The sequence below is a fragment of the Mytilus galloprovincialis genome, chromosome 7 (assembly GCF_965363235.1).
Source record: "Mytilus galloprovincialis chromosome 7, xbMytGall1.hap1.1, whole genome shotgun sequence".
Taxonomy (NCBI): Eukaryota; Metazoa; Mollusca; class Bivalvia; order Mytilida; family Mytilidae; genus Mytilus; species Mytilus galloprovincialis.
In genome coordinates, this window is record NC_134844.1 from 39245415 (window position 1) to 39260747 (window position 15333).

At 33.3% G+C, this 15333-nt stretch overlaps 2 pseudogenes; both read right to left on the reverse strand.

Moving 5' to 3' along the window:
- Positions 1–258: 258 nt before the first annotated feature.
- Positions 259–3735, reverse strand: LOC143082949 (toll-like receptor 4; annotated as a pseudogene).
- A 6974-nt stretch (positions 3736–10709) lies between these two features.
- LOC143082950 (toll-like receptor 2) lies at positions 10710–13888 on the reverse strand (annotated as a pseudogene).
- Between the last annotated feature and the right edge of the window lie 1445 nt (positions 13889–15333).

A 15333-nucleotide genomic window follows, 5' to 3' on the forward strand; every position in this document is an offset into this window, starting at 1 on the left:
TTTTCAAAGATAAAAGTATATTTTTGCGATTGAGATTGATAGTCGTTAATGAATAAGCCGACAATATGGTAGTTTCTAATTTTTGAAGACCGTACAGCTGTCTTTGGTGGATAGTTGTCTCACAGGTATTCATACCTCATCTAATTTTTTTTATATGAGCTGTGGACGCCGACATCTAAATTATTTTGATCATTGTTTTTGTTTGCAATATATGTACTACGTAATTGAATTCGATATTAACAAAAATAAAAAATTAAACATTTATAAGATCTTTAATATTCAATATCTTAAAATATGTATTCTTATTTTTTAAAATACACAATAGAAAAACTTCAGAATTACAGATATATTTCTAAATTAACGAATATAGTATTTGGCACTTATAGAGTAGTTTGAATATATTCAATTTAATCACATTAAGATATCAAAATTAGAAAAAAATCTGCAGTTTGAGGAGATGTTTAATGTTATTCTAAAAAGTAACAAAAGGGAAAAAGAACAAATGTCTTTTTAAAAAATATATTAGAAACTGACTGTTACATTACATGCATGTTCCATAATAATCCGTACTAATTATTTGCAGACAACAATCGATAGGCATTTCAAAAATAAAATTTTATTTCCTAAAACACATTCCTGACAACACGTGCTTACTGTGCTATGTTACAACAATGCATAAGATACAAACGATCAATGGAGTGTAATTAGAATATTCACGGTTGTTGCATTAACACGTTATTATCAAAATTAAACGTTTCTTTTTTTTTTGTGATTTAACAGGGTTGTACGCACAATTTTTAGTATAATACAAATATGTTTCGATCAACGTTTATTTTTTGTTTATTGGCACAAAAACTTACAAAAAAACACCAATTCAATTCTTGAATAAACACATATTTTCTCCGAAAAAAGTACGGCGACTTATAGTTATCACATCGAATTTTGATAGTACCCATTTATTTTAAATCTGTTCCAAAAAATGTATTAACATATATCGCTTATTTCAGTGTTAACTTCTTTAACCGACTGTACTAAAGAAAGAAAAATATATCTAAATGGTAAATAAGATATATTTGACATATTTCATCAGATTTAAAAAGCTGTTTATAATTTTCTTAATTAAGAAAAAGCAATGTCTTTAGTTTGAACCACCTAGTTTGATTTTCTGAAATTTCAGTTTCATGTTCATCCCATTTAATGAAGATAACATCATTTGATATGTCCACGAGTTGTTCTGGAACATCATTGACATGCACATTTTGTAAAATAACTATAATTTTCATAAGATGTTGTGTGTATTTCTCATATTTGGCTCTTTCGATTTCAAAGGACCCCATTCGTATTCACAAAATCGTTCCGTAATAATAAACATAACATGTCTACTTTGGTGAATTGAAAGTGCTTTAGAATCTGATGTTAGTTCTCCGGGAATAAGGTCACGATCATGTACGAATGTTTTCAATCCCCATTCTTTTTCAGCTTTTGGAAGCAGATGGTTTTTTATCCATGATATGCTTCTTTCTTCGTAGGAAATATATACGTCATATTCATAATTTACATATAAACCTCTCTCGACGGCTCGTCTAAATGTTCTAAACAAAAACAGAATAAGTTTCCATCTGTAATAATATAAAACCGAAAATGGTATCGAAGCACCAAAAGTACACGAAACTAATACTATTCCAATCCTAAGCCACGTGGTGGCTTGGCAGTCAGCAAAATACTTACTGATATCTTTGGTGACTTCAATAAGATTGGCTTGCGAATTGTTTGACATTGTACAAGTGTAATTGTTTCCGTTTACAAAAGATACTTTTGTTTTTGTAAGCCATAACAGAAAATCAACAGTATCGCACGAACAAACTAAAGCATTGTTATTCAAATTCAAACTCAAATTCTGATTTGGCACGATAATCTCATCTAACCATTTTCGTATAGTATAATCAATAGATGTTATCAAATTATTTGACAGATCTAGCGATTCTAGATGACGGAGTTTAGATACAGTTCTAGGAACTCTCCTGAAAAAGTTATTGGACAAATTAAAATGGGTCATATTCTTATCATTAAATAATGTCGTATCTGACAAAGTCCATAGGTTATTGAAAGACAGATCTACATTTTTGAGTTTAGGTGCGTGCCCGAGCATCCATTGTCTTCCTTCAATTATGCTTATGTCTATGCTGGCATGGGTCATTTTCAATGTAGTAAGTTTCGGAAAGGAAATGGACTGAAACATTATTGTTGAAGATAATCCAGAAACATCTAAATATATAAGTTCTTTTCCACATTCATTTGACACATTTGGATATTGTTTAAAAATACTGAATGAAATATCAAAATATCTTAGCGTTGCATTTTTGCATGTGAAATACACAGGCGCAGACACTACTGTCATATGAGTAAAGCGGACAAATTCTATTAAGGGCGGTAGCTTAATAGTTATATGAAAAGATTGATGAAAAATATGTTGTTTTTCCTGATTATGACTTCCAATGAACTTTCCGGGATGATACACATCAAGAAATAACGGTTTCAGATATTGTGCAGGCAGATAAGACATATCAAAGGTTTTAAGATTCGTAGCTCTTGTTAAGAATACAACATATTGCATATAGCGTTCTAAAGTCGTTGACGGCAATCTGTTCGCAGATATGATAAACGTTTTGAAGCACCCAGGGTACTGGAATGAAAACAATGAATAAAGTTCGTCATCTACTATGCCTGTCGCTGACAAATCTAAAGCCTCTATGCAGATAGAGCTCAGATATCTCATTAGTTCTTTTGTAATTATTACAGAATACGGAAACTTATCGTTATTGATGCTTTTGTCGCTTATATGGTGAAAGTTGATAACAGACATGTTTTTGTTTTGATAAGGATAAAGTATATTCAGTGCCTGGTACAAATGTATATAGGAATGAGACAGGTCCAAAATGTTCAATTCAGGAAAATACCGAAGAATTCCTTTGTCAATGTGAAAGAAATGATGACAACGAGTAATATATAATTCTCTTAGTTTCGGAGAAAAATTTCTGAAAGTTTCATTTGATAATTTTCCGAATCTCATGTAACACCTCCTAAAATTTAATACGGCTAGAGTTTGCAGTGATTTAAATCCATTACCGAACTCAGGTCGATCGAACAAGTCGATAGATAAATTTTGTAAACTTTTCAAGTTAGAGAATACTTTGTCTGGGTAAACAAACGATTCATGTACCATCCATTGCTCTTCATTCCTGCCTATTTCAAGAACAATCAAATTTTCAAACGGACGAAACACTCTTGTCGGAAGCTTAGAAATATTAATAGCGTTATTTTCCATCCTCAAAATCCGTAAATAACGTAAGCCTTCAAAACCATATTCATGGACTTCAGATATATTGTTACTGTTTAAAATCAAAATGTCCATTTTCGTATAGTTTATAAATGTGTTGTTTTTGATGACAGTGATCAAATTATGTGAGAGATCCAACACTTTGATATTTTTGATCAGATTCCTTGGTACAGTTATAAAACCTCTGTTATCACAATGGGCCACAAGTTGGTTCTTTAAGTTTAAGCTGTAATTGCACGATAAAGTTGTAGCACCATACATAAACATAATCCACACAATGATCAAAAGCCAAAAAGTTCTTTTACCGTTGTTCATGTTTACTCCTTGTTTTATAACAAAATATAAAAAATGCATATGAAATAAAACCACCAGAACATAAGACACAAATAACAAAAGTAACTATATGGGTCAAGAGCAAACAAATCTAAAGTGCTCATAATATATACTTTCCTAAGAAACCGGAAGTTTTGGTAGATTCTATTGATGAATACATACTGTAAGAGTGGTTATATAATAAAAGGAGTGTTTTATAAGGAGGTGTTGTTAATTATCAGTTTTTCTCGTTTTTCTGTAAAATTCTCTTTTTTGGACTTTACTTATGATGAATATTCGTAAATAAATCCGCGAAACCATGTGCCTTGTCTACGATTTCTGCTGTTAGTGTATAATCGTAATTAGTACGGTGACCGAGTAAGGAAAAGTTGCTTATTTAAGGAGTTTAATTGTCATTCGGACTATACGGCTATAAATCACAGTATTGGTAGTTCAAAGGTTAAACTTAACATTTTGACTTGTCGTCAAAAAATCGTACGGTGCAATTTTCGTAAAATGGGTTTTAAAGTACGCAAGTTTATTTGAACCAGAAATCGATTTAGCAGAATTTTGAGGTATATATTGTAAAATAGCATTCGTGATATGATGTCTGTTATTATATACATTGTTGTTACACCTTACTTTAACGATTTCAAATAAAGTTTAGCAAAATTAATCCGTTATTAAGGAGTTTATGTAAAAGATTAACACTTATATTTTGCATTTAATAGAGAACGTTTCAATTTAATTTCATCATTTTTTTAACGCAACATCTAGAATAATTAACATTTATATTATATTTCATACCTTTATTAATCAATAATATCAAATTCATTTATCTGAGAAGCATTTTTTCAGCTAATCAAGCCAGACACAAGTTCTTATGTTCATATGACGGAGCTATTCGGAGCTCATATACAGCCTCTTACAGATTACATATAAGCAATGGGGATGTGCTGTATCACTTACATTCAAATACTGGGATGTGTTCCTTGAAGCAGTAGACATTTTGCTGTCAAAAGGTAGAGGAGAACGAGAGAGAAATTGGTCACTTCCTTGAGATCGTCATCTCAAATGTTTTTGTAACCAACCGTACCAATTAGGGAAGGTGGATACCAGTCTACATACACGATATGTTTCAACTTTCTGAGAATAGTCGATCACCTTTTATTGATGGCTTTTTTGCTTTTAGACAGACTCTTATACATTTTAACGGTACATGGCCCTACATGGCATCAGAAAAGACCGTTATAAAAGCCTCAAGGGGATCAGAGGGAATGTAGGCATAACAAATCAAAAGTCCGCGCTTGTTAGATGGACTCTTACTAGACATTTCCTAGAATCACTTAGTCTTGTAACGCTGAAAGGGCTGACATTACTACAAATAAGGCAAATTCACAAGGTAGAAAAAAAACCAACGACAATGAAAAGAGATGAAGAACATGTTATTGCCATTGTGGACCACCTGGATTATTCATGATTGATCCCTTTGATGTGGATCCCTTCCTCCATGTCTTATCAATTTCTCGTCTAGAATGCATCCTACAAGAGATATTCGAGATTCTTTGCTCACAGCTGTATAGGAAGGCTTGAACATGTCTAAACATTTTATCACTAGTGCTCTTTCTTTAGATCCAGTCAAGGAGTTTTTATAGTCCAATATTAAAGTCAAAATTAAAAACGTTTGAAAACATGACCACAAAAACAAACCTTAAATATAAATCGGCGGAAAAACTTTTAGTTCACATACATCCATAACTTGTATTTAGACTGTACTGATTTTGGCAAAATGTAGAGATATTGTTACCATAGAACATGTGATGTCACACCCTGTAGGTCCAATTTCAATTTCGCTTTTCCAAGGTAACGGCACCATGAGAAAATCATGCAGGTCTAATTTGGTGCAATTTCCCTAAAATCCTTTGTTCCATCACTCACAACTTACATCAGAGATAGTATCACATTGGTTCAATGTATGTTAAGAAAGGTAAAACCTTGCAGCTGACAAATAAAAAAATATGTCCCAATGAATTTCTGTAACGCACACAGTAGCAGATAGGTTTTACCGCTACGACATAAACATCTCTGACAAAAGGGAACGTCGCACAAAGACTACAGCTCCCACCAAAGTGTATTAGATTATTCAGGGGAGAAGTATTCCTGACTGCAAAACACATCCCCTATGATTTTACCTGATGTGAGCTTTACATAGTCAGAACGTTGTGTGTGTAGGTGGGGAATATTAGCAGTGTAAAGGATGGGGAAAGATTCTTACCCATTCACTAACTATGTGTCTTTCCCCAACATTCATAAAGACTTTGAAGGACACGTACGACTATTTCAGTGTTAGTTTTTTTTTAGAGTTTTGATAATATTGACAAAGATGAAGCCCTTGAAGTTAATTCCAAAGTTTGATGATTAGAAAAATCTCTTTAAAACCATTCCATCATTTTTTTTCCAAAGCGCGTCAAGCTTGCCACCAGTTAAGATGTAAGTTTCGTCAGTTTACCTCTCTGTGAGGCGGCACTGATACAGCATGTTTTACGTATTTCGTTTCACACTAAAAATTTGGGCCGCATTACCGGTGCTAAACCCCCTATTCCGTCAGTTTTACAAAACGGTTGGCGATAGTTAAATGATTCATTTCACCCTGTGTATTTTAAAGGGCATATGTCAGCAGAATTCTTGCAGGATGTTGTGTTTTCATTGAAGGGAACCAGAAGATATACCTGGCATTATTCTGTTGTGTGGATCTCTTTGATTCGTCTTCATGATAGTAGACTTCAGGTAAAATAAGAATATGTATCCGTTGTTGCTGGGGTTGAGTGTCAGCCGGCAAGGTAACTATTGTAACTTTAACAGTACAAGTGTATAATAGATCGGACAAGTGTTTGAAAAACGCCACTTTCCAGAATAAACAATTACCTAATTCATTTTTTTATTTTACATTTTTGAGATAATTCATTGTTAATTGATTTGAAAAAATGTCTGTATCAGAAATTTAACCTTAATTGTTGTATATATCTTCAAATTTTAATACTATGGAAGAGAAAAAAAAAATAAAAGCAAAATTTGATTTTTGACCTTGTTTTTTGCAAAACTGTTACCACATTTCTTTTTGACGACATCGATATTTCAAAATTACTTATTTTTCCGAATCCAATGATATATAATATAGCCATATAGTATGTTTGACGATTAAATTTTTAAAAAATTGGGTCTGGTCACCGTACTAAATGTTTACTTATAGATTTAGTCTTAGATGCATGATTTTTTTATTAGTTGTTAGTAGCTTTGAACTAGCTATCAATTAACTGCGAGTACTCTCAGATCTGTTTCTAGTGTCATTTTGTTTTTTGGGATGTACAAGTACCCGGCCACGTTCGCTTGAACTTTTGTCCATCTGTTGGGTAAGCCTTTTTCAACTGATTTTTATAGTTCGTTTTTAAGTTGTACTGTTATACCACTGTCCCAGGTTCGTAGGAGGGTTGGGATCCCGCTAACATGTTTAACCCCGCCACATTATGTATGTAGGTGCCTGTCCCAAGTCAGGAGCCTGTAATTCAGTGGTTGTCGTTTGTTTATGTGTTGCATATTTGTTTTCGTTCATTTTTTATATAAATAAGGCCGTTAGGTTTCTCGTGTGAATTGTTTTACATTGTCATTTCGGGGCCTTTTATAGCTGACTATGCGGTATGGGCTTTGCACATTGTTGAAGGCTGTACGGTGACCTATATTTTTCTGTGTCATTTTGGTCTCTTGTTGAGAGTTGTCTCATTGGCAATCATTCCACATCTTCTATTTTTTATATTATAGAGTCATCAATACAATTATACACTCACAGCAGAATAATATCACAACCTAGACAAAAAACAAAAAGAGGCTTGCTTATAGTTTCCCTCGTAGATTTGAGTTTCAACGAATAAAACCATTTTCATTTGTTATTCGTTCTAACGTTAAGTATTTGTTTTTATTTGCTTGAGCTAACCGTTCAGATGCACGGATGGACTTGAAAATTGGTCACAATTTTTTAATATATCGAATGGTATATAATAAACCAGATCATTTAACAGTTTAATGTTAAATTAATAAAGTAAAGTGATTTCCCATTTTTCAAGTGTTTTAACTGTAAGGTTTGTTGGAACAGGTTTCTTAGGGTTATATGAGGTGTAAATTACATTAGTTCAATATCCATCTGTTCTTAAATATTGATCATATTTCAGAACTTTATTAGATTATCTATAGATACTAATGGAACATTCAAACACGTTTAATGAACACACACTGACAAAGCCATGCAAAACACTAATTCTGAAAACCATCAAAAGACAGACAACAGTAAACACAACACAACATAAAACACTAAAAACTGAGCAACTCTTGATCCAAACAGATGTTGTACATTTTACCCTTACACAAATACAAGATAAAAGGAATTTCTAGATGCTATAGCAATGATTCATAAAATATGAAAAATTTACAACATGATAGGATAAAAGATGCTTTCAACTATTTACTACACATAATAGACGTTTTCAACCTTACTTATTATTTTCCCTTTCAGAACGAACGTTTCCGGCAGATTATTGGAGCTAGCCAAGTACATATGGTGAGTCCTCAAACCTATGACATTACTTTTTATCAACATAGATTCAAAATGTATGTATTTTTTGTTTAGGGGCTAGCTGAAGCACGCCTCCGGGTGCGGGAGTTTCTCGCTGCATTGAAGACCAACGGGTGGTCTTCGGCTGTTGTCTGCTCTTGACACATTTCCAATTTCCATTCTCAATTTTATTATAGTTTCGTTAGTGTCCGTAATCAAACACTAACTGGAAAACATTAAATGTAGGCACTCACTGACATCACCTCAAAGTACAACGATAAAATTTCATTATCTTAACATGGTGGAAAGTAAATGGAAGGATGAACAAACGATCCGTTTTCAGGTGGTCGTTACTCATTCCTGTCTTTGTCAGGTATTGTCAATAGGTAAAAAAAAGATAAGTAATATTAAAAAAAGACCAATACTTCCAATCCTCAGTTGAAGAATTTTTTGATTGAGTTAGGCCTTCCAATTGATATTTTACAGTGTGTTTTTCTATGTTGTGATGTTATACTATTGTTTCAGAAAGGGGAGAAGGTTTGGTACAATTAAAACGTTTAATCCCGCTGCAAATGTTTGCACCTGTCCTAAGTCAGGAATCTGATATACAGTAGTTTGATTATGTAGTTCATACGTGTTTCTCGTTTCTATATAGATTAGACCGTTGGTTTTCCCGTTTGAATGGTTTTACACTGGTAATTTGTAGTGCCCTTTATAGCTTGCTGTTCGATGTGAGCCAAGGTTCCTCGTTGAAGGCCGTACCTTGACCTATAATGGTTTACTTTTATGAATTGTTACTTGGATGGAGAGTTGTCTCATTGGCAATCATACCACATTTTCCTATATCTAAGCCTTATAAACCATATTCATAACTATTGAATATTTTTGTTGCAGTAACTGGTTAAAATCAAATACCCAATTTCATTTATTTTTTAACATTTGAAATTGAGTAATTCACACTAGATGTTTTTTTTCTCGGAATACAAGGCACATATATAAATATTATGTGACCGAAATGGTCAGTGAGTATGTTTTGAAGTTGTGCTGATATTACATTTTAAGGTGCTACCATCGGATATAAAGGTTAGGGTACAAATTGAAATGCAGTAGGACGTAGAATCATCCTAGTACACACTGGAGTTCCAATATTTTTTAGTAGAGTTTGGAATTAAGATTTCTTGTATTCAAAATACAGAAACAAATCAAATTCAAATACTAGTACCCACCAATAGAAACTATGATACTGCGGATTTTATTTATTTTCGTGGTTTCCATTTTCATGGATCGAGAAAAACTCGTTTGCATTCAAATCCGTGGTTTTGGCAAAGTTTGCATTCATTCCTTAAGAAAATTTGTAATTCGTTGAACATTTAAGTTCGTGGTTTCCCGGTACTCATGAAATTCACGAAAATTAATATCCAACGAGTATTATTGAATCACAGTATCCAGATTTCAACCAACCTCATTCTGCATTGTACTTAACAACAACTTAATATGATTCTGCATGTGCCTATAGTTGTAGTCCTTATGGCGTGTCTGTTATATTTTATTTTCGTAAATTGTTTTTAGGCCATTTGTTTGACATTTTTCACACCTGGCCTTTTAATAGCCGACTATACGGTATGGGTTTTCTAATTGTTGTTATCTACAGCCTTGTATATCAAATTATACGCCTGGAACCTTTGATAACTAATTATATCCAGTTTCATTACAGGAGGTGAAAATGGTAAAGTTTGTATATTTGAACTGCCTACATCGGTTGCTATTGGCTTTTAACGTTTAATGTAGGTGTATTCTTTAGGATTTATGCATCGTACGTTGGTATACTAAAATGATAGCATTGAGCTTCGAGATGTTTCTAAACGTAAATTAAAGACATTTTTTCACAAAACAGTCGATTATTGTAGGTACAAATATGTAAATATTTAACTTCCATTATGTGGTTCATAAGTGTTTCTCGTTTCTCCTTTTTTATATGGATTAGACCGTTGGTTCTCCCGTTTGAATGTTTTTACACTGGTAATATTTTGGGGCATACAGCTCTTCAACTCTATCGGTTCCTTCACATCAGTGACTTTCAAATATTCAGCTCCTGTTGAAAGTAAGTTCCAGAATATTTATATATTTTGAATTTGAATTTTCCAAAATGGAAGACATGCATATAACGAATAAATTCAGAAGGCCGACTATTTAGTCATGTGTTTTTATTACTAAAAATTGACGTTAGTTCAGGGGATGACTCTATATCATCTGTATAGGAAGGAAAAACGAAAAATGGGATATAACTCGCTTCCTCGATTCATGCATAATGTGCTTCGGTCAAAGCAATGTAGGGTAAATCAAATGTTATTGACATATTCCATCATATTTTCCTATGAAGCCATTCATGTTGTTTTCTTAATCCATATATCTAATTAAGAAAAAGCAACGTCTTTAGTTTGAACCACCTAGTCATGTTCATGCCAATAAATGAAGATAATTTGATGTATCCACGAGTTGTTCCGGAATGTCATTGACGGGCACATTTTGTAAAATAACTATAATTTTCATAAGATTTTGTGTGTATTTCTCATATTTGGCTCTTTCGATTTCAAAATTCCCCCATTCGTATTCACCAAAACGTTCCGTTATAATGAAAATTACATGTCTACTTTGATGCATTGAAAGTGCTTTAGAATCCGACGTGAATTCTCCAGGAATAAGGTCACGTTCATGTACGAATGTTTTTAGTCCCCATTCATGTTCAACTTTTTTAAGGAGTTGATTTTTTATCCATGATATGCTTCTTTCTTCGTACGAAATATATACGTCATATTTATAATTCACATGTAACCCTTTCTCGACGGCTCGTCTAAATTTTCTAAACAAAAACAGAATAAGTTTCCATCTGTTATAATATAGAATTGAAAGTGGTATCGAAACACCAAAAGTACATGATTCTTATACTATACCAATCCTAAGCCATAAAGTAGCTTGGCAGTCAGCAAAATACTTATTAATATCTTTGGTGACTTCAATTAGGTTAACTTGCATGCGAATTGTTTGACATAGTACAATTGTTTCCGTTTACAAAAGATACTTTTTTTTGTAAGCCATAACAGAAACTCAACAGTGTCGCATGAACAAACTAAAGCATTGTTATTCAAATTCAAACTCAAATTCTGATTTGGAACGATAATCTCATCGAATCATTTGTGTATAGTATCATCAATAGATGTTATCAAATTGTTTGACAGATCTAACGATTCTAGGTTATGGAGTTTATATACACCTCTTGGAAATTTCCTGAAAAGGTTATTGGATAAATTAAAATGCGTAATATTCTTATCGTTGAAAAATTCCATATCTAAAGTCCATAGGTTATTGAAAGACAGATCTATTATTTGAAGCTTTGGTGCGTGCCCGACCATCCATTTTTCCCTTCAAAGATACTTCTGTCAATGCTTTCATGGGGCATTTTTAAAGTAGTGAGTTTCGGTAGGGAAACTGACTGGAACGTCATATTTGAAGATAAACCAGAAACATCTAAATATGTAATTTTTTTTCCACATTCATTTGACACATTTGGATACTGTTCAAAAACACTATATGAAACATCAAAATATTTAAGCGATGCAATTTTGCATGAGAATGATACAGTTGCAGACACTGTCGTTATATGAGTTAGGCGGACAAATTCCAGTGATGGCGGTAAGTTGCCGTTTATATGAAAAGACTCCTGTAAATTATGTTGTTTTTCCTGACTTTCAATGAATTTTTCGGGATGATATACATCAAGATATAACGGTTTAAGAAATTGTCTAGGACTATAAGCAGTGATTTTGCTAGCGCTCGTCACTTTCGTATTTTACGAAAGGGTTTTCTCATTGACGAAAGTATTTCAAATCAATTTCGTCACTTTAATTTTGAAAGTGTAAAAAAACTTTCGCAATAAAAACTATAAATCTACCTGTCTTCATGTTTTTGACAAGTTTATGACTCCAGGTAATTAACATTTTCAACAGGTGTTACAAGTTGTGATTACAACTAATCCGCTTATCGCCATCAGATGGGTCACTTATCCGTAATTTATTAATTAACCCCATAATTGAATGATCATCATAATTATTTCCCCAAGAAAATCAGTCAGTCGGCATTTCAACAACCAGGAGTATAATTTCGTCATTTAATCAAAAATGTAATAACCCGGACAGTTCGCATTTAAAATTTCAATATTTCCCAAACGACCACAATCTGAAGTTAATTTGTCGTAGATTCGTCATTCGAAGGCATTTTCGTCATAATTGATTTAAATTTTCATCAAAATCTTTCGACAATTTCCATTTAAAATAAAGAACTTGAATGTTTTTATTCAAAAAGTTCACGAGAAATGTTTTAAACAGGTGCTTCCTGTATTGTGTTCTACGCATGCGTGAAAGTATTCTTTTGACTATTTATAGACATTAAAAACGTAAAATATGAAATCATTTAGAATCAATTAAACGAGAGAGACAAATATATAGTCTATAAGACATATCATAGGCTTTAATATGCTTAGCTTTTGAGAAGAAAACAACTGTTTGCATATAGTGATCGACAGTTGTAGCCGGTATTCTGTTTACAGATTTGATAAATGTTTTGAAGCACACAGGGTACTGGAATGAAAACAATGAATAAAACTCATCATCTACGATCCCTGTCGCTGACAAATCTAAAGCCTCTATGCAGATAGATCTCATATATCTCATTAGTTCTTTTGTAATTATTACAGAATACGGAAATTTGTCGTTATTGATATTTTTGTCGCTTACATGATGAAAGTTAATAACCGACATCTTTTTGTTTTGATAAAGATAAAGTATATTCAGTGCCTGGTACAAATGTATATAGGAATGAGACAGGTCCAAAATGTTCAATTGAGGAAAATACCGAAGAATTCCTTTGTCTATGTAAAAGAAATGATGACAACGAGTAATATATAACTCTCTTAGTTTCGGAGAAAAGTTTCTGAAAGTTTCATTTGATAATTTGCCGAATTTCATGTAACACCTCCTAAATTTTAGTATGGCTAGATTTTGGAGTGACCTAAATCCATCACCAAACTCAGGTCTATCAAACAAGTCCATCGATAAATTTTTTAAACTTTCAAGTTAGAGAACACATTGTCAGGATAAACAAACGATTTATTTACAGTCGATTGCTGTTCGTTTCGTGCCTATTTCAAGAACCATCAACTTGTCAAGAGGACGAAACACTCTTAAAGGAAGCTTAGAAAAATTTAATATCATGTTTTTCCATCCGCAGAATTTTTAAAGAAAGTAAGCCTTCAAACCCATATTCATGGACTTCAGATATATTGTTACTGTTTAAAATCAAAATGTCTATTATCGTGTAGTTTATTAATGTGTTTTGTTTTAGATGACAGTGATCAAATTATTTGAGAGATCCAACAATTGTATACTTCTGTTCAGATTCCTAGTTACAGATAAAAAACCTCTGTTATCACAATTTGCAACAATTTGGTTCTGTAAGTTGAAGCTGTAAATGCACGATGAAGTTGTAGCATCGTATATAAACAAAGAACACACCATAATCAGAAACAAAACAATACTTTCACATTTGTTCAAGTTGACTCCTTGATCGAATAAAAATATATATAACAGTTTCAAATAACATCATCAGAACACGAGACACGAAATCAATATAACTTTATGTGTCAAGAACAACTAGATACCATTGAGATGGGAGCCATCTCTGTGGGCCCCGCTGTCAATAACGTGGGGTAAATAAGTTGTATGGATATCTGATATGAAGCATTATTTGTCACACACACTCTGGTGTCATGTACAAACCGACAGACAGACGGTCAAGTATAAAGTATGAAATATTAACGGTTCTCGAGAGGTAGACCGGACACAATTTGTTAAGAACAACGAACGGATGGACAGACCGACGGACTGACCTTTGACCTAGGATGCATACATTATGACACATTCTCTGGTGTTGGTTAATATATATGTTAAGTTGAAAATGTTTGTCAGGTATAAAGTATGAAATAATAACAGCTGTCCTCTCAAAATATAGTGTGGATCAAATTTGTTAGCGATGGACAGACCAACAGACAGACAGACCTTTGACCTAGGTAGTTGTACATACATCATGACACACCCTCTGGTGTTGGTTAAAATGGATGTCAAGTATTGTATTTGAAATCATAACGGTTCTCAAGATATAGAGCGGACACGATCTTCACCACAGGACACGGGGTTGTCAACTGAAACCAAAGTTTTTTTTACCTTGACCTTTGACCTAGGAAGTTGTACATACATCATGACACGCCCTCTGGTGGTGGTTAAAATGGATGTCAAGTATAAACTTTGAAATCATAACGGTTATCTAGATATGGAGCGGACACGATCTTCACCACAGGACACGGGGTTGTCAACTGAAACCAAAGTTTTTGACCTTGACCTTTGACCTAGGAAGTTGTACATACATCATGACACACCCTCTGGTGTTGGTTAATAAACATGTTAAGTATTAAGTATAAAATCATAACGGTTATCTAGATATGGAGCGGACACGATCTTCACCACAGGACACGGGGTTGTCAACTGAAACCAAAGTTTTTGACCTTGACCTTTGACCTAGGAAGTTGTACATACATCATGACACACCCTCTGGTGTTGGTTAAAATGGATGTCAAGTATAAACTTTGAAATCATAACGGTTCTCAAGATATAGAGCGGACACGATCTTCACCACAGGACACAGGGTTGTCAACTGAAACCAAAGTTTTTTTACCTTGACCTTTGACCTAGGAAGTTGTACATACATCATGACACGCCCTCTGGTGGTGGTTAATAAACATGTAAAGTATAAAGTATGAAATCATAATGGTTCTCTAGATATGGAGCGGACACAAAGTTAAAGTGTTACGGACGGACGGACGGACAGACTGATCACTATAGGGCGACCCGCCTAAAGGCGGGGCCCTAATTAAATCTTAAGGTTTGATAATCGTTAATTTCCAAAGAAACCGGATATTTTAATACATTTTGTTGAAGAGTATACATTTTTAATTTAGATAGGAAATAATAAA